Source organism: Natrix helvetica (genome assembly GCF_964273705.1).
Source record: "Natrix helvetica genome assembly, chromosome: Z".
Lineage (NCBI taxonomy): Eukaryota > Metazoa > Chordata > Lepidosauria > Squamata > Natricidae > Natrix > Natrix helvetica.
In genome coordinates, this window is record NC_138554.1 from 132125095 (window position 1) to 132144739 (window position 19645).

At 41.3% G+C, this 19645-nt stretch overlaps 1 protein-coding gene across 4 annotated transcripts in view; it reads right to left on the reverse strand.

Annotated features, from left to right (window-relative positions):
- Positions 1-19645, reverse strand: part of DPP6 (dipeptidyl peptidase like 6) — a 609699-nt gene that overhangs the window by 144458 nt on the left and 445596 nt on the right. The window lies entirely within an intron of this gene.

Sequence of the window (19645 nt, forward strand, 5' to 3'; positions counted from 1 at the left end):
ACAACCAAAGATAAGATGATTAAAATAGCAGATGGAGGGCATCGAGATTACTTAAGTGATGCTAACAAGCAACAAGCTGCGGAGAGAAGTCCACAAAATTTTTATTAAGGAAATAAATAGAAGATCAATTCCACAAATGACAAAAGAAATAAGACTGTATTATTACTGGAAGGATACAGGCTGATATATGAAAGTTGATAATAAAAATTAGTTAATTTTAGTGATTAGTGATTAGTAATTTAGTAATTTATAGAGTGCTATGTTAAATAAATAATTGATAAGGATAATAAGGTACATACATGTGCTGGTTTGATGAGAGGAAATTTGATATAATTAGCAAATGAATTTTTGTTAATAAATAATATCTATAACAATAACAGTGAAATGATAAGGGATATAGTGAAATATATATATATATATATATATATATATATATATATATATATATATATATATATATATATATATATATATATATATATATATATATATATATATATATATATATATATATGTACTGGTTTAATAAAAGGAATTGGGATATAAATTGTAATCAGCGATTTGGAAAGGAGGATTAGAAATCTTGTTATCAAACATAATTATTTTTTACTTGCTATAAAGGGGTAATGTTATTAGATGATATTAGAAATAATTAATGAAATGCTACTATGTGCTTGTGTTTTTTAATTTTGGACTATTTCATGCAAAAGGATGTTAAAACAACCACAGTCAAATGAGAAGCGTGGTATGTTGATAGTAAGATATATAAAGATTTTTTATTTAAAATACATAATGTGATTTGATTTATAAGCAATGACGGTGGAAGAGATGCATGAAAGTTATTTGTAACCAATCGACACACTTCTACAATATGATTAGTGATTAGTAATTTAGTAATCTTTAGAGTGATATGTTAAATAAATAATTGATAATGATAACAAGGTACACACAAGTGTTGGTTTGAAGATAGGAAACCTGATATAATTAGCGAATGAATTTTTATTAATAAATAACAATTATAATAATAACAATGAAATGACAAGGGATATAGTTAACAATATATATATGTACTGGCTCAATAAAAGGTATTGGGATACAAATAGTAAACAGCGACTTGGAAAAGAGGATTAGAAATTTTGTTATCAATCATAATTAATTCTTACTTAGAACATGTTATAAAGGTGTAATGTTATTGGATGATATTAGAAATAATTAATGAAATGTCATTATGTGGTTGTGTTTTCAATTTTGGATTATTTTTTGCAAAAGGATGTTAAAACAATTATAGTCAAATGAGAATTGTGGGATGATAGTAAGATATATAAAGATTTTTGATTTTAAATATACAATGTGATATGAACTATAAGTAATGACTGTGGAAGAGATGCACAAAAGTTATTTGTAACCAATCAACACACTTCTACAATATGTAATGAAAGATGATTTTATTTTTTTGCGCTGTGTTTGGCTGTTTAACCAAAAATAAAAAAAAATCTTTTCAAAAAAAAAAGTTGATCGCATGACACCGCAACTGTCATAGATATGAGTCAGTTGGCAAGTGTTTGATGTTTGGATCACATGAAGATACGGATGCTACAATGGTCATAAGTGTGAAAAATAATCCTGTGACTTTTTTTTAATGCCGTTGTTAACTCCATCACTAAATGAACTGTTATATGTCAAGGACTACTTGTAGTTTTCTCTACATAATTTCTATGCAAGAGGTATTAAAATGCTGTCCATTCCCACCACTTTTAGAGTGTGATTGGGTAAGAAGCTGTGGTCATGGAAACGCTCTCATGTCTAATTGACACAGCACAGAATCTTGACATTTCCTGCTAACAAGGCCACTGAATTATTTAGATTGCAGAAATAAAGTCAGCGTGTCCTGTTACATGTGCTCTAAATGGACAACTAATGAACATATTATCCGCTGGTAAATATAACAATTCCAAGTGTTAGAAACAAGCTAAGTCTAGGAAAAAGGGTGATAGAAAGACTTAGTATATTTTTATATTCTCTCCTTGGATTTGCAGATATATACAAAGAAGGGGGGTTTATCAAACTATTACATGGCCCCAGCGCTACTGGAGCAGGGGTGAAATGCTCTGAAGTCTGCTACAACTTCACTTAGCACACATGCGCACCGCCAGCGCTGATTGTTGGAACTACCAGTTCGTCTGAACTGGTAGCATTTTTTTTGCCACCTGTTCGCCCAAATCGGTTCGAACCAGTAGCATTTCACCTCTGTACTGGAACACACGAATGATAAATCACCCCCGTCATGAAATCATCTCTGCCCGCAGATTCATTTAGAATCATGGAATCATGGAAGGTTGGATACAACCTTAGAAGTCTTCTAGTCCCATCCCCTGCCCAGCACTGGAGACCTGGCTATCATGTTGCCATTTGAAAAAGATATACAAAGTCATGGTGTGTGTGAGCCTATCAGAATATCAGAGATATCAGAATCCTATGCCATCAATGGTTTTCCCTATGACACTTTACGTGCATGAAAGTTGGACTTTGAAGAAGCAGGATTGAAGGTTGATGGACGCAATTGGCTTCGGTGTGACACTATGGTTAACCAAGAAAACAAATGGGTCACAGAAGTAATCAACTCAGAGTTCTCACTTGGGGTACATATGGCCAGTTATGGTATTTTGGATACCGTGTGTGAAAATCCAACTGTGTTGAGATGTTGGGCAAGATGGAGGAAAATATTATAATATAATATAATATAATATAATATAGTATAGTATAGTATAGTATAGTATAGTATAGTATAGTATAGTATAGTATAATATAATATAATATAATATAATATAATATAATATAATATAATATAATATAATATAATAATATAATATAATATAATATAGAATAGAATAGCAGAGTTGGAAGGGACCATAGAGGTCTTCTAGTCCAACCCCCTGCTCAGGCAGGAATCCCTATACCAGGGGTTTCCAAACTTGGGAACTTTAAGACTTGTGGACTTCAACTCCCAGAATTCTGGTTGGGGAATTCTGGGAGTTGAAGTCCACAAGACTTAAAGTTCCTACGTTTGGACACCCCTTCTCTATACCATTTCAGACAAATGGTTGTCCAACATCTTCTTTAAAACTTCCAGTGTTGGAGCATTCATAACCTCTGGAGGCAAGTTGTTCCACTGATTAATTGTTCTAATTGTCAGGAAATTCCTCCTCAGTTCTAAGTTGCTTCTATCCTTGAGTAGTTTCCATCCATTGCTTCTGGTCCTGCTCATCCATTATAACAATAGTTACAATGCTCTAAATATTTACTTTTACTACTGGAATATCAAACACTTAACAAGATTCACCAACTTCTGGATTATCCCCATCTTCTGAAATGATGTGTGAAGCTAGAGCGTTATAGGAAACTTCCTTTGCCTTACTTTCAGATATTGAATAACCTGTATAAGGCTGACCAGCAGCTAGGTGGGTGGACGTAGCTATAGTGCCCTGATGGAGGATCTGAAAGACACGCTGGGGCAGATTGTCCTGAAAAAAGTCTGAGTAGGTAAATTAATCAATCATGCTGCTATAAGTAGTTTGCTTGTTGCCATCATGATGCATTTACTAGACAACATACAATGTGTCCTACGCAGAAGCCCATAGAAGGCACGTGTTATCATTTATTAACCCTTCCCATTCCCAGCTAGTAAAATTCCAAATATACCTCAGTAATGTACAGTATGTCCTCTGAGTTCCATGCTAATTATCTGGGAACTATCTAGAAGCAAGGATGTTAGACAAAGCCCAGGTCTAGGTAGTTAACAACCATCACAATGCAAACCAGTTATTATTCAGAAGTTATACCTCAGTTGAGTATAAAAGGATTTACTCCAAAGTAAATAACCCTGATATATAAGCATGAATTTGTCCTACAATATGATACCTCTGATGTAATTATATTTGTTTTTGGAGTCTTGAGCAGTCATAACCAACTTGATATTTTCTAGAAATGGTGAGTTAAATTCAGAGAGAGGGAGGGAGGGTGATAGAGAGAAGGGGGGTGGGGAAAGGAAGAGAAAGAGAGGTGGAGGGAGAGAGATATAGAGAAAAAGAGAGGGAGAGGGAGAGAGAGAGAAAGAGAAGGAAGGGGGAGAGAGGGGGCGGGAGAGAGGGGGAGAGAGAAAGAGGGGGGAGTATGAAAAGAGAGAGTAGGAGGGAGAGAGAGAAAGAAAGAGAAAGAAAGAGGGGGAGGGAGAGAGAGAGAAAGAGAGGGGGAGGGAGGTGGAAGGTGGAGAGAAAGGTGGGGGAGGGAGAGAGAAAGAGAGAGGGGGAGGGAGGGAGAAAGAGAGAAAAAAGGGGGGAGAAAGAGAGAATGGGGAGACAGAAAGAGGGACGGAGGGAGAGAAGGTTGATGCTACAGTGAATAGTTGTAGTTCAACATATTTAGAGTGCCTCAGAATATGGAAACTTGCATGATAATTAAGCTTGTATTATTTCTATCTTATGGTTTCAACCAATCAAACTACCCATCTGTCCATCCATCAGCCACCAGAGGAATTCATTTTCATTGTATGATAACAGGTGTTGTTTACTTCCACTCATTTTCACTTTTTTTAATCTGAAAGGATCGATTAGGAATGGAAAAAAAAAACCAGTTATGACACCGAGTAATGAACTAGAACTTATTTACTTCTGAATTACCTTTATTACTTGCCCAGACTCATGCAGAAGCAGGCCATAAATGTTCACAAGCTATCATAAAACGAAATGTCCCAAAGCTGCTTTTTCAAAAGGTAACTGGGCTTTCTTTGTTTTTCCTTGAAGATGTTTTGCTTCTCATCCAAGAAACTTCTTCAATTCTTACTGAATGGTGGAGAATGGGAGGATTTACATTCCTTGCTGCAGAGATCCTTTCATTCACCACCATTCAGTCAGAACTGAAGAAGCTTCTTGAGTGAGAAGAGAAATGTCTTCAAGTAAAAACAAAGAAAGTCCAATTGCCTCTTGAAAAAGCACCTATGGGACAACCATGACCTGGATGACTGAGAATCTCCGTAGACATAAAATGAAATGTTTCTTTTATTTTAACAGCATGGTGAAAGAGGAAATCTGGATGGAAATGTAGGATTCATAGTCTTGAATCCTTCCTTTCCTTATGGGTTATTTCTCCATCTGCCTTCAACTGTAAGATACTGAAAAAGATTTCCAGCCCTGAATTTCCTTCCCTTAGAATAGAGATGGAGCCAAGGGGACCAGATTTTTAAATGCTCCACAATTAATATCATGCGTCTTAGCTCAGTGGCTAAGATGCTGAGCATGTCGATCAGAAAGGACTGCAGTTCAAATCCCTAGCGCCGCGTAACGGAGGGAGCTCCCTTAACTTGTCCCAGCTTCTGCCAACCTAGCAATCGAAAGCATGTAAAAATGCAAGTAGAAAAATAGGAACCACCTTTGGTGGGAAGGTAACAGCGTTCCATGCACCGTTTAGTCATGCTGGCCACATAACCATGGAGATGTCTTTGAACAGCGCTGACTCTTTGACTTTGAAACGGAGGTGAACACCACCCCCTAGAGTCAGGAACGACTAGCATATATGTGCAAGGGAAACTTTTACCTTTTTTAATGGTACATTTGCTGGCATCCTTTGCCAGCAAATGTACCATTTTAGGAGATTAAGGCTCATAGGCCTATATCTGAAATAGCTGCTTATTGCTAAAAGAGCCCTTTATCACATTGTGTTGAGATAAAAAGTTATCTTCAAAACTTCTGGAGCAACTTTAGTCTAACAGTTAGGACACAAGGCTACAAAGCGGGAGATTGTGAGTTCTAGTTTCACTCTAGGCATGAAAACTATCCTGGTGACTTTGGGCCAATCACCTAGAGATGGTGAGTTCTAGTCCTGCCTTAAGCTTGAAAGCCAGCTAGCTGATTTTGGGTAAGTCACCAGGAGTTCTAGTCCCTCCTTAGCCATGAAAGCTGACTGGATGGCTTTGGGCCAATCACCAAAAGACTGTAAATTCTAGTCCCTCCTTAGGCATGAAAGTTGACCGGATAACTTTCGGCCAATCATCAGCAGATTGTGAGTTCTAGTCCCTCTTTAGACATGAAAGTTGACTGAGTGACAACTGTATCAGCCCAACTCACCTCACAGGGTTGCTGCTGTTGTAGGGGAAATTGGAGAGGAAGATGTGTTGGAAGTGTTTACCGCCTTGTGTTATTTGTAAAAATAATAAAGGTGGGATACAAATAAATAAAAGAATAAAATTTATTGAGTATTGCACACTGAGTGCAGGACACCTAAAACAGCATTTCCTTCTTGTCTCTTCCTGTCCCATGCAGATATTCCTAAAGGCAGAGGTGAAATTCAGCCAGTTCTGACAGGTTCTGGAGAACTGGTAGCGGAAATTTTGTGTAGTTCGGAGAACCGGCAAATAGGCTGGCCATGCCCACCCACTGCCTCCCAGCCGATCTTTTTTTGTTGTTGCCCTGAACAGGAGAATGGAGCTTGGAAATAGGTTAGTGAGGTGGGGAGGGAAGGGGGATTTTGCAATAACCTTCCCCCAGGAATGGGGATTTTGCAGTATTTCCCCTGCAACGCCCACAAAGCCACGCCCACAAAGCCACGCCCACAAAGCCACGCCACACCCATAAAGCCACGCTCATAGAACTGGTAGTAAAAAATTTTTGAATCCCACCACTGCCTAAAAGTCTTGGTTTCCCACCCCCAGGGATAATTTTGAGGTGCTTTTGAAGGTCTTTTCCATGTCCAGATCAAATTGTAAGACCTCAAAGAAAATGTGGCTTTATAATTGATCATGAATTCTCTTCACTATCCCAGGACTGTTAAACTTGTGGCCCGCTGGCCGGATATGTCATGCGCTGACCACGTGAAGGAAAAAGGTCACGATACTTCACGTCATGACACGAGTTTGACACCCCTGCTCTATCCTCTGGAACTCAAATGATGTTTGGCATTTCCTAATAGTGATACAAAGGCATTTATTCGAAGCTGTCAATCTAGGAGATAATAAATGTTTTAATTATATATCAGCCAGGCTCACAAGCATACAATCCACCTGGCCTTTTCTGTTGCTTTCAAAGTCAGGACAGATTAAAAAGTCAAATTAAGAGAACCAAAACACTTGTCTCATTCCATTTACCTTGAAATAAGCAAGAGGATCATCCGGGAGGAAAAATAAATGCGTAGAGGCACTGGAATCACTACGGGAAATTATAGTCACTTAACATCTTATGGATTCCATCCAATTCTTTCCTGATTATGGTCTGCACCAATCAGTTTAAAGCAGTGGTGGGATTCCCTTCCCTTCCCCACCAGTTTGCAAATGTGAGCGCACACGCCACTTTCTGCGCACGCGGAGAAGGTCACGTATTGTCAGGGTGGGTGGGCGGCTGCTGCTACCGGTTCTCCCTGACCTGGAGAGAGCGGGCTGAATACCACCTCTGGTTTAAAGCAGAGGAAAGGTTTAGGGCCTTGATGGCGAACCTATGGCATGCGTGCCACAGGTGGCACACAAAGCCATTTATCAGGGCATGCAAGGCGCTGCCGACTTCAGCCTTCTTTTGAGGCCATTTTTCGCCCTCCAGAGGCTTCCTTGAAGCTTCCGGAGCGTGAAAAACAGGCCTTATGGGCAAACCGGAAATTCAGGAACGGACTTCTGGTTTGCCCGTAGGTCCGTTTTTTGCCCTCCGGAGGCTTCCGGGAAGCTCCTGAAACCTCCGGAGGGCATCTGGGGGGGAGCAGGGGAGACTATTTTGCCCTCCCCATGCTTCTAGAAAGCCTCAGGAGCTTGGGGAGGGCGAAAAAACGACAGTGAAAACTGGGGGAGGGGGTCATGCACACATGCACATGCTGGGAGAAAGCACATAGCATTATGGGTGTGGCATGCTGGCGCATGACCCCCCCCCCCCCCCGTGCTCCCCTCGCTTTTGGCATGGGAGCCCAAAAAGGTTCGCCATCACTGGTTTAGAGAATCCACTGTAAATCTCCTGTACAAACCTTTGCCCACAGAGTAATTTCTTTCTGTGATTTTTATTTCAGCACAAATGATTTTCAAATAAGCCCTTTCTTTGGCATTTTATTAGTTTCAGCCTCTCCTCTTGATAATGGCAAACTGTAAAACTATCTCTTACCACCTTTCACTGCAAATAGGTTTTTTTCTTCCTACAATGCTGATAGCAGATATTTGATACCAATTAATTTTTTCCCCTATGGAGCTGCAGAAATGTATGAACTTTCTGGCTAAATTTCAAATGTTTCGTATATATTTTACATGATTTCAATTTGTTCCTTTTACTGAGATACTTGCTCATTATAAAACCATCTCAACACGTTTCTAGTAAGCTATGCTATGCTGATGAACGATTCTGAAACCTCAGGAGCACCATTGGCAAAAGAACATACCTTCTTCTTTTTTCTTTTTTCTTTTTTCTTTTCAATCCAGGTGGTCTATTAAGATTTCACAAGTATTCTTGCTTGCTTAATTGGTACAGAAGTGCTTGAGATATATCAATGGCTAAAGTAATGTTGAAGTGTCAGGGTGTGACAGAAGCGTCAGCACAACTCCTAGTCAACTAAAAGTTTTGTAACGGTTCTGAGACTGGACTGTCCTCAAACGTTCACAACATTTGACAAAAGCAGCAGCTACTTTGGGTAACCATCCCGTATTGATCCTTCTATAACAAGGAGAAAAATATTTCCTATCGTAAGAACTTTTCACCCAGAAGCAGAAGAGAGAAAGGAGAAGGAGAACAGAGGAAAAATTATTTTCCTACTCTAAGAACTTCTCTAGAAGAAGAAGGAAGGGAGAGGAGAAGGAGGAGAAGACAACAAGAGCAATACAATACAATACAATACAATAGTAGAGTTGGAAGGGACCTTGGAGGTCTTCTAGTCCAACCCCCTGCCTAGGCAGGAAACCCTATACCGTTTCAGACAAATAGCAATGTGTAGACAGGTCCATGCTTCTCATATCAGCCCTGATAATCTATTCCAGTTAATGGGAACATTAATGTTCTTCCTTTGATGCTTTTTTTCCTACATGAATCTTTCCCTGGTTATTTCTAGCTGTTGGCATAACATTCTCTCTTGCTTTGTGTCCTCAGCTATAAGCTGTTGAATCAGCTCTAGAAATCTTAGGTAGTTAATTATGGGCTTATAGAACTTCTTAACACTACAACTGGAAGCAAAAGAGACATAGCATAAAGAAAGAAGTGAAGGAATATCAGAAGGGAGAAAGCTCAGAATGAGCAGAGAATGACAAAGAAGGCAAAGAGGTTTTTTCAGGTATTTTCAAAATAAAAGAAATAGAAATGAATCCATATAGCAGCTACTCAAAGACAGAAAAATGCTAACAGAAGCATGGTACAGACAGAACTTTTCTTATATTTTTTTCAGTCTTCTCCAAGAAAATATGTGTTCTATCTATATATATATAAAAGCCAAATACCACTCACTCATCACAAAATATCCAGAACCATAAAGCCTACAAACACAAAATTTGGCATGTATGCTCCTCTTGGCTTCTAAGCACTCTCTAAGAAAGGATTTTTCGAAATGACAATCAGATCATTAGTATTTCTTATACAGTAATTAATAATTTGATGTGAAGGAGTTCTACTCCCCCTCCCCACCTGAAAAGAACTCTGTTCCAGCTGCCTCATATTCTGTTACGTCAGTTCAAACTGGCAGACATTCCACTCCTTCACTCAGGAGCTGTCTGTGGCTCCTTACAGTACTAAACATTGGTACCACACCAAGATGTCTACGCCTTCCACCTATGAAACTGCTTCCAGGTTCAAGGCGGTGGGAGCAATCTTCCCTTAGGTGTTCCAATCACTGACTACCACTGAGCCAACGGAGTGAACCGGATTTCTCCTGCATTGCCCAATCACATAGTTTCATCGTGAAGCACGGGTACCCAGCTAATTAACTATTAATGCAAAAAGCAAAATAAAGCAGCAAAAGTAAAGCTTGAGACTGATAGAAATCTGGCCTGAGAATATCCATTTACAATGAATTAAACTTAAATCTCCAGGGCAAGATGAATTACATCCTAGATTGCTGATGGCCTCTTTGAAACCATAGGTATCAATTTTTGATAGATTCTGGAGAAACATTGATGACATTCCACATGACAGGAAGACGTTGTCCTTATCTTCAAGAGAAAGAAATGCAAGATCCAAGGAACTATTAGCCAGCCAGTTTGATAGCAGTGCCTAGGAAGATTTAGAGTAGATTTTAAAATGATTGATCTGTAAGCGCCATGGAAACAACATAGTGAGTACAACAAGTCAGACTAATTCTTATTTTTTAAACTGCTACCTTTCTTAGTGGATTGTGGGAATGCTATAGACATGATATTGATTTCAGCCAACAAAAATTGACAATTTCTGGTGATCTAGTTAATAAGCTAGTTAAGCAAAGGACACAAAAATTTGAAGATTGTACTCAAAATGGAACTAATAACAGGTGCTTATCAAAGTAATAAGTTCCACCAGGTTAAGACCTGCAAACTTCAGTATTTTACCAATGGCTTAAGGGAAGTAGTGGAAACACTTGCCAAATTTGTGTATTTCAAATTGGAATACGGGTTGGATAGCTAATATCCTACAAGAGAGAAACACAATTGAAAATGATAGTTTAAAAAAATAAGCAAAGGCAAATGAAAATAAACTTTTGGAAAATGGGGATCAAATGGGGATTGTGTTTATAGTAAAGAATATCTTGTTTAATAAGTAAGCTTGTGAAGAAGATCTCTGAAAGTTAATAAATGAGATGCTGAATAGAAGAAATTGGAACAGATGCCGAGCAGAGCAATGAGAATTATTGGGGACTAGAAATTAAACCAGACGAAGAAAAATTGAAAGATCTGGGAATATTGAGATGGGAGAATGTGAAATCATTTTTTTAATATCCAAGAGGGAGCTACAGAAGAATGCCAACGGGCTTTCTGTTGGTCCAGATGGCAAGACATGAAATATTTATGTTACAAGAAGCCAGGTTGGTTAAATGTTAGGAAAATGTTACTTACAGTAAAAATAAAAGCACTTTGACAATAAAATTAATTACTTAGAGAACTGGAAGGATTTTTTTTTACATGAATGCTATCACTTTCTGAATGCTTCATTTTGATTTCCTTGTACAGAATAAAAAGCTGAACTTGATAGAATGAGTTAAGTAAAGGTAAAGATTCCCCTTGCACATATATGCGTGTCATTCCTGACTCTAGGGGGCAGTGCTCATCTCCATTTCAAAGCCGAAGAGCCAGCACTGTCCGAAGACATCTCAGTGGTCATGTGGCCTGCATGACTAAATGCCGAAGGCGCACGGAACGCTGTTACCTTCCCACCAAAGGTGGTTCCTATTTTTCTACTTGCATTTTTACATGCTTTTGAACTGCTAGGTTGGCAGAAGCTGGGACAAGTAACGGGAGCTCACTCCATTACACGATGCTAGGGATATGAACCACTGAACTGCCAAACTTTCTGATCAACAAGCTCAGCATCTTAGCCACTGAGCCACTGTTTCCCCAATAGAATGAATTATCACCACCAATTCTAGGATTGAATGGTTCTGTTGATTGCAGCTAGTTAGTTAGCTAACAGAAAGGTACAGGGATTTTTTTATTTCAGTGGCAATGTTAACATCTTTCAAATCATTCAAAATGAAAGCAATTTAATATTCTCAATTTAACATCAAGCTGTATGACTACAAAAAGGCTTACTTTTATTTACTGTTTAGTATTTTTTATATTTTGAATTAGACAAAGTGCAATTAATTTTGATGGTTATAAAGCTTCACAAAGGATGCAGTGGCTCAGTGGCTAAGATACTGAGCTTGTCAATCAGAAGGTCGGCAGTTCAAATCACTAGCGCCGTGTAATGGAGTCAGCACCTGTTACTTGTCCCAGCTTCTGCCAACCTAGCAGTTTGAAAGCACGTAAAAATGCAAGTAGAAAAATAGGGACCACCTTTGGTGGGACAGTAACAGCGTTCCTTGCACCTTCAGACACCGCTGACTCTTTGGCTTTGAAACGGAGATGAGCACCGCCCCCTAGAGTCAGGAATGACTAGCACATATGTGCGAGGGGAACCTTTACCTTTAACTTTAAAGCTTCACATAGTGATACACAGTACTTACAGTAAATAAGATATACCACTTTACAGATTGGTAGGGCTGGATACGGAGAATACATAGCTCTTTACTTCAATATTTTAAAATTCATTATTTAATCTGTATAATACTTACTTAAAGGTTTAAAAGTTTGAGCACAGAATATGGCTTTGAAGGCCCTTTACCAAGATAGTTAAATACCTGTCCAATGCAATATTTGTGAGGTTTGGCAACTTTAAGATGCATGGATTTCAACTCCCAGAATTCCCCAGCTAGCGTCTGTGTAATGCATAGTGTGAATTTTAATAGATTATATTTCATTGGGAAAAAATAATAGCTCTGCCTTGGCTGGAAGCATCTTATTCGAGACATTTATTGAATTTAACAAGCATTTCTATGCCAGTTCCCTTTGCAAAGAATAGTGAACACTGCCTCTTACATGTCAGTGGAGAGAAGGCTATTAATGAAAAATGCTTGCCACTAGTATTATTTATTAGTATTTGTATTCTCTGGAAAACAAAAAAAGTTATAAAATCCGACCCAATTAAAAGGAACTTTTTTTTAGCCAAAGGGGATGGTTCGTCCCCATTCAATTAATTAGCTAAAAAGCTGCCAATATTTTTTTAAAAAAATATTAAAATGTAACAAATATCTAAAAATGCTTGGAAAATGTCAACCATCAGAAAAGAAATGAAACAGAAATAAAACCAACCAGGAATTAAATGTCTATGTAGGTGCAGAATGCCATTTTTTTATCAATTTGTGGGCAACAGCACAAACCTGTGTGTGCCACATAGTAATTGTGGATATAGTTACAAACCTGCCATAGCGGTGGTGAAATTCAAGGTTTTTTTTAAACTACCAGTTCTGTGGGCGTGGCTTGGTAGGTGTGATGTGGCATGATGGGCGTGGCAGGGGAAGGATATTGCAAAATCCCCATTCCCACCCCACTCTGGGGCCAGCCAGAGGTGGTATTTGCTGGTTCTCCGAACTACTCAAAATTTCCAGTACTGGTTCTCCAGAACCTGTCAGAACCGGCTGAATTTCACCCCTACACCATAGCCTCTTGATTACCAATTAATCCTTGATGGAAATTGGCTGATCCTAATGGTTGGCTATTCCATGTGAACAATCTATATATCTGGTATTGTGCATTCATTATTTCATTCAATAATTTTTGAACAAATCCTTCCAAGCTGAACACATCTTATGAATACAAAAGCATATGGGAGATGGTTGGGATTTGTTTAATGGATTCTGTTATATAGTGGATTTTAATTTTTTTTTAATTTTGTAAGCTGCCTAGAGTCCTCTATGTTTGAGTTGGTTGGCTATATAAATTTGTTTTAATAAATAAATAAAATAAAACAAAATTGCAAATAGCCAGAGTATTTGTAGACCGGGGGTATCAAATTGATGGCCCATGGGCCAGATGTGGCATGCACAGGCAACGCCCACCCCAGTTCCATGAAGGGTAAAAAGTTGCGATACGTCACATGATGACAATGTGACGCCACGAGTTTGACACCTGTGTTGTAGACTGCCAGATTGAATAAATGATGAGTCCAAATCCTTCCCAACTCAGAAATGTGAAAATTTAACAAAACCGAATGATCTTTGCATGGTTTTACTTAGTTTCAGGATTATCAATGTCTCCCTATGTTGGATGTGATATAATATGTCTCTTTCCTTGCCAAAGCATTTCTTTTATTCTTTATAAAAATGATATTAACATCCTTTTCTGCCAGTGGATTTTAGAGTCAGCCAGAAGAAAAGACATTCAGATGGATATTTCACTATATGACTTTCATTTTATCCTGAATTTTCCAGTACGTTTGGAGTTTAGTTAGAATTTAATTTTCAGCTCTTTCAACTTTTCTGAAAGATTTGCACCCCGTAGAAATAGCCATAAAAGTTCATTATGTCCTAGCTGTATGCCTTAGGCCAGAGTTGGTGAAACTGTTTGGCACTGAGCACTGAAATGGGAGTACGCGGACGTTTGTGCGTGCCGGAAACTGGAAGAGCAGCCGTTCAATGCGCATGCACGTGCCGGGAAGATGAACTTCTGGTTTCCGGTGCATGCATGCGCACTGCCAGCTGGCCTTTGTGTGCGCATGCACACCAGAAACAAGATCAGGTGGCCAGTGTGTATGCACATGTCGGAGACTGGAAGATCATCTTCTCAGTGCGCGGATGTGCACCCAGTGGCTGCTCTTCCAATTTCCCGCGCGCATGAAGACCAGCTGGCCGGCATGCCAGAACCTGGAAGAGCAACAGGCGATGTCTCTACATGCCACTTCCAGCACGCGTGCCATAGGTTCTCCTTAGGCTAAATAGGAATTCCACTCAAACCAGTAATTCTTCGATAGTTGATAATTCTTTTAATTAACTGTGCCATCAGTCCAGCGCTGGTGCCTATTTATGATGCAACCATGATGGCATCTGGTGCAAGACGAACAGAACTGATTTACTCCCATTTGAAATAATACTCATTGGATTAGATTCATGATCATATTAGATTCCCATTGATTTCCATAGTTCTACTCAGAGTCTGATTATCTGAATATTGAAGCCACTCCTATAGTATGTATCCTGAAAATATTGTTCTAAAATTCTCCAACACAACTTGGGTTGCCTACTTTTTTTGTTTTGCTATTTATGAAAAAAAAGAGATCAACATTCTTCATCACTGATGTCATCTTTTCTCCTTCAGAGCTTCTTCAATCATAAACCTGATTCTTTTGCATAATTTATTCAGTTCACCTGCTAACAGAGGGGAACAAGCCACTATTGGTGAAATGGAAAATATATCAGAATTCCAGATATCTTCGCCTTCAAAGATATAACTAAGCGTTTCCAGCAATCTCATAATCTAGGTTATTCCCCCTTCTTTAACTCTTGTTTGGAATATAAATTATTTGGATTTTGAAAATACTGGCCCCAAGAAGATTGCTGGTCCAATGATTGGGTTTAAATTCCTTGGACATTTAAGCAACTGAATATTCATGCATGCTGATATATATCAACCTTAAGCCTGACACGGGAAGAGAGGTATTATAATTAATGAGTTATTTCAGCAGTGAAAGGTACTGACATTTACCTTCTGCTAAAATTTATAATGATTAAGAAAGTTTGGTAAGAAAGTTAAACAAGGAAGTCCCAAAGGTACTTTTACTGGAGGCAACTGGACTTCATTGTTTTTTTCTTTTGAAGATATTTCATTTCTCATCCGAGAAGCTTCAGCTCTGACAGGATAGTGGGGAATGGCAGGATTTATACTCCTTGCAGACAGCTGGTCATTTGCATTCTTTTAGAGTTGCTGATGCCACCTGGAGGTTTATCTATATCCTCAGGGTTATCTAAGTATTGCAAATGGTATTAACTGTGAGAGGGATCTTGGAGTTCTAGTGGACAACCATTTAAATATGAGCCAGCAGTGTGCAGCAGCTGCCAAAAAAGCCAACACAGTTCTAGGCTGCATCAACAGAGGGATAGAATCAAGATCATGTGAAGTGTTAATACCACTTTATAATGCCTTGGAAAGGCCACACTTGGAATACTGCATTCAGTTCTGGTCACCACGATGTGGAAATGATGTGGAGACTCTAGAAAGACTGCAGAGAAGAGCAACAAAGATGATTAGGGGACTGGAGGCTAAAAGATATGAAGAACGGTTGCAGGAACTAGGTATGTCTAGCTTAAGAGAAAGAAGGACTAGGGGAGACATGATAGCAGTCTTCCAATATCTCAGGGGTTGCCACAAAGAAGAGGGAGTCAAACTATTCTCCAAGGCACCTGAGGACAGAACAAGAAGCAATGGGTGGAAACTAATCAAGGAGAGAAGCAACTTAGAACTGAAGAGAAACTTCCTGACAGTTAGAACAATTAATCGGTGGAACAGAAGTTGCCTCCAGAAGTTGTGAATGCGCCAACACTGGAAGTCTTTAAGAAGATTTATTTATTTATTTATTTATTATTTTATTTATTATTCACACTTATAGACCGCCCCCTCTCCCGGAGAGGACTCGGGGCGGTGTACAGTCACTAAAATACGTTGTAAAATACATACATAAACAATTAAATTAATACTGGTGAAGGAGGTTGTGAGACTGTAATAGAATAATAAATATAATACGTTAAAAGCCTATAAAACCCCAAACCCAATTAAAATAAATAAATCCCGGGAGGTAAAACTAAGAAAGTGCCAGGCCAGCTGATTGAAATAGGTGAGTCTTTAACTTTTGCCGGAAGGAACGGAGGTCGGTGGTAGTTCGAATGTCTGGGGGGAGGTCATTCCAGAGGGTTGGGCCCATCACAGAGAAGGATCTACTCCTAGGTGTCGCCCGCTGGCATTGCCTAGCAGACGGCACCAGGAGGAGCCCCTCCCTGTGTGAGCGGATAGGTCGCAGGGACGTGTGTGGTAGGATGCGATCCTGCAGATAACTAGGTCCTCTGCCATGGAGCGCTTTAAAGATGGTGATCAATACCTTGAAACGCACCCGAAAGGCTACAGGTAGCCAGTGCAGCTCGCGCAGGAGAGGTGTTACGTGGGAGTAACGGGTACTTCCCATAATAACCCGCGCGGCTGCGTTCTGAACTAGCTGCAGTCTCCGGATGCGTCCCAAGGGAAGCCCCATGTAGAGGGCATTGCAGTAGTCCAGGCGAGACGTCACCAGCGCATGAGTGACCGTGCGCAGGGCACTCCGGTCCAGTAGGGGGCGCAATTGGCGCACCAGGCGAACCTGGTGGAATGCCCCCCTTGCCACGGCTGCCACATGGTCCTCCATTGACAGCCGGGCATCAAGGAGGACACCCAAATTGCGCGCCCGCTCCACAGGGGACAACTGTTCGCCCCCTATGGCCAGCGATGGAGTCAGCTGGCTGAACCGAGGTGCCGGCAACCACAGCCACTCGGTCTTGGAGGGGTTGAGTTTGAGTCTGTTGTCCCCCATCCAGACCCCGACGGCCTCCAAACACCGGGACATCACTTCGACAGCCTCGTTGGGGTGGTTTGGGGTTGAAATATACAGCTGAGTATCATCAGCGTAGAGATGGTATTCAACCCCAAAACCACGGATGATCTCACCCAGCGGCTTCACATATGCGTTGAACAGGAGAGGCGAGAGGACCGACCCCTGTGGCACCCCACAAGTGAGTGGCCTCAGGGACGACCTCTGTCCCCCTGTCAACACACATTGCTTCCGGTCGGAGAGGTAGGAGCCGAACCACCGCAAAACGGTGCCTCCGACTCCCATCCCCTCCAACCGGCGCAATAGGATACCATGGTCGATGGTATCAAAAGCCGCCGAGAGGTCTAATAGGACCAGGATAGAGGAGCAACCCCTATCTCTGGCCCTCCAGAGATCATCGACCAACGCGACCAAGGCTGTCTCGGTGCTGTGCCCGGGACGGAAGCCGGACTGGCGTGGGTCTAGATAATCGGATTCGTCTAGGTGTCGCGGGAGCTGCTGCGCCACCACATTCTCAACAACCTTCGCCACGAAGGGGAGGTTGGAGACTGGACGATAGTTAGCTAGCTCCATTGGGTCGAGCGAAGGCCTCTTGAGCAAGGGTCTCACCACCGCCTCTTTCAAGGCGGTTGGTAAGTATCCCTCACCCAGTGATGCGCTCACCAGGCCCAGGAGCCAGCCTCGTGTCACCTCCCAGGCTGCCAGTACCAGCCAGGAGGGGCACGGGTCCGTTAAACAAGTGGTGGGTCGCAGCCGTCCACGCAACCTGTCCAAATCCTCGGGGGCAACAGAGTCAAACTCCTCCCAGAGTGGTCTCTCAAGACTCGCTGTTGGCGGCTCGTCTGGTCCACTGACGGAGGTCCACCCGCTCCGGATCTGATCGATTTTGTCCTGAAGATATTCCCCAAACTCCTCTGCTCTACCCTGTAAGGGTGTCTCCCGCACCCTCTGCGATAGAAGGGAGCGAGTCACCCTAAACAGGGCGGCAGGGCGGTTATCCGCGGACGCAATAAGAGCAGCACAATGTCTACGTTTGGCCGCTCTTATTGCCACAAGGTAAGTCCGCAAATAGGCTCTTACCTGTGTTCGGTCAGATTCGGAGCGTGAGGACCTCCACCTGCTCTCTAGACGTCTCCTGTGGCGCTTCATCACCCTAAGCTCCTCAGTAAACCAAGGAGCCCGGGTGGGTCGATGCCGCAGGAGAGGTCGCAAAGGCGCAACCCGGTCCAAGGCCCCAGTCGTCGCCCTATTCCAGGCAGTCACTAGGTCCTCGGAGCGGGAGCGGGACAAGGCTACAGGAATTGGCCCAAGCTCCGTCTGGAATCTATCAGATTCCATCAGGTGCCTGGGGCGGTACCAGTTTATAGGATCTGGTTCCGCCTCCTCGCGGTGGGGGATAGCGCCAGGGAAGTCCAGCCGGAGGGATGAGTGGTCTGACCATGACAGGGGCGTGATGACTAAATCCCCTATTCCCAGATCACTCGTCCACTGTTCAGATACAAAAATGAGGTCCAGTGTGTGGCCCCCTTCGTGAGTGGGGCCCTGCACTAATTGGGTCAGGTCCATGGCCGTCATGGAAGCCATGAACTCCCGGGCCGCCTCGGAAGCCGCTCCCATTGACGGCAAGTTGAAGTCCCCCATGACCAAGAGTCTGGAGATGTTGGATAGCCATTTGTCTGGAACGGTATAGGGTTTCCTGCCTAGGCAGGGGGTTGGACTAGAAGACCTCCAAGGTCCCTTCCAACTCTACTATTGTATTATTGTATTAAATGTGTACGGAGACTTCTTGGCTGCAGATGTTTTCTGCCCTGTGTCCCTTCATTGTTGAAGACAGGTGCAGGCTGTTGGGGATGAGCCTGGTCTGCATCTCAAACTAAAGTGCAAATGGTTCCCGTGGTCTGCATTTTTTTACTGGAAATCCATTCATACATTGTTCATACATCATTCAAAGGCTGTTCATCCCAAAGTGCATAGTTAAATGTCTATGGAGATCCTCAGCTACCCAGGTCGTGGTTGTCCCAAAGGTGCTTTTTTAGGAGGCAACTGGACTTTCTTGTTTTTCTCTCAAGACGTTTTGCTTCTTATAGCCAAGTAGCTTCTTCCAAGTGAAACATCTTCAAAGAGAAACAAGAAAGTCCAGCTGCTTCCTGAAAATCCACCTTTGGGACAACCATGACCTGGATAACTGAGAATCTCTACAGACATTTAAACAAAGAAGTGTAAACATTTTTGCAGCAAAGTCATAGTGCTACAACAGTTTTTGTCTATCTAAAGAAGCTCAAATTCTGAGTTATGGGAGTTCCCATTAATCCTCCAGCCAATGGCTGTGTTGGTGGTACATATGGAACTGAATTTCCCAAGTGGAAGCAATAGGTTGTGAAGAGATGTCTTATAGTTTTCATAACCAAAGGTCCAACAATTGCTCGATCCACCAGGGATAGCTTTTATATTTTGCTAGATGCAGCACATCTCTCTTTGTAGAAATAGGGATTTCTCATCATATCCACTAAATCTAGTTCTAAAATCAATGGTGACATTTATGCTATTGAAGGGTAAGGAAAATCTTC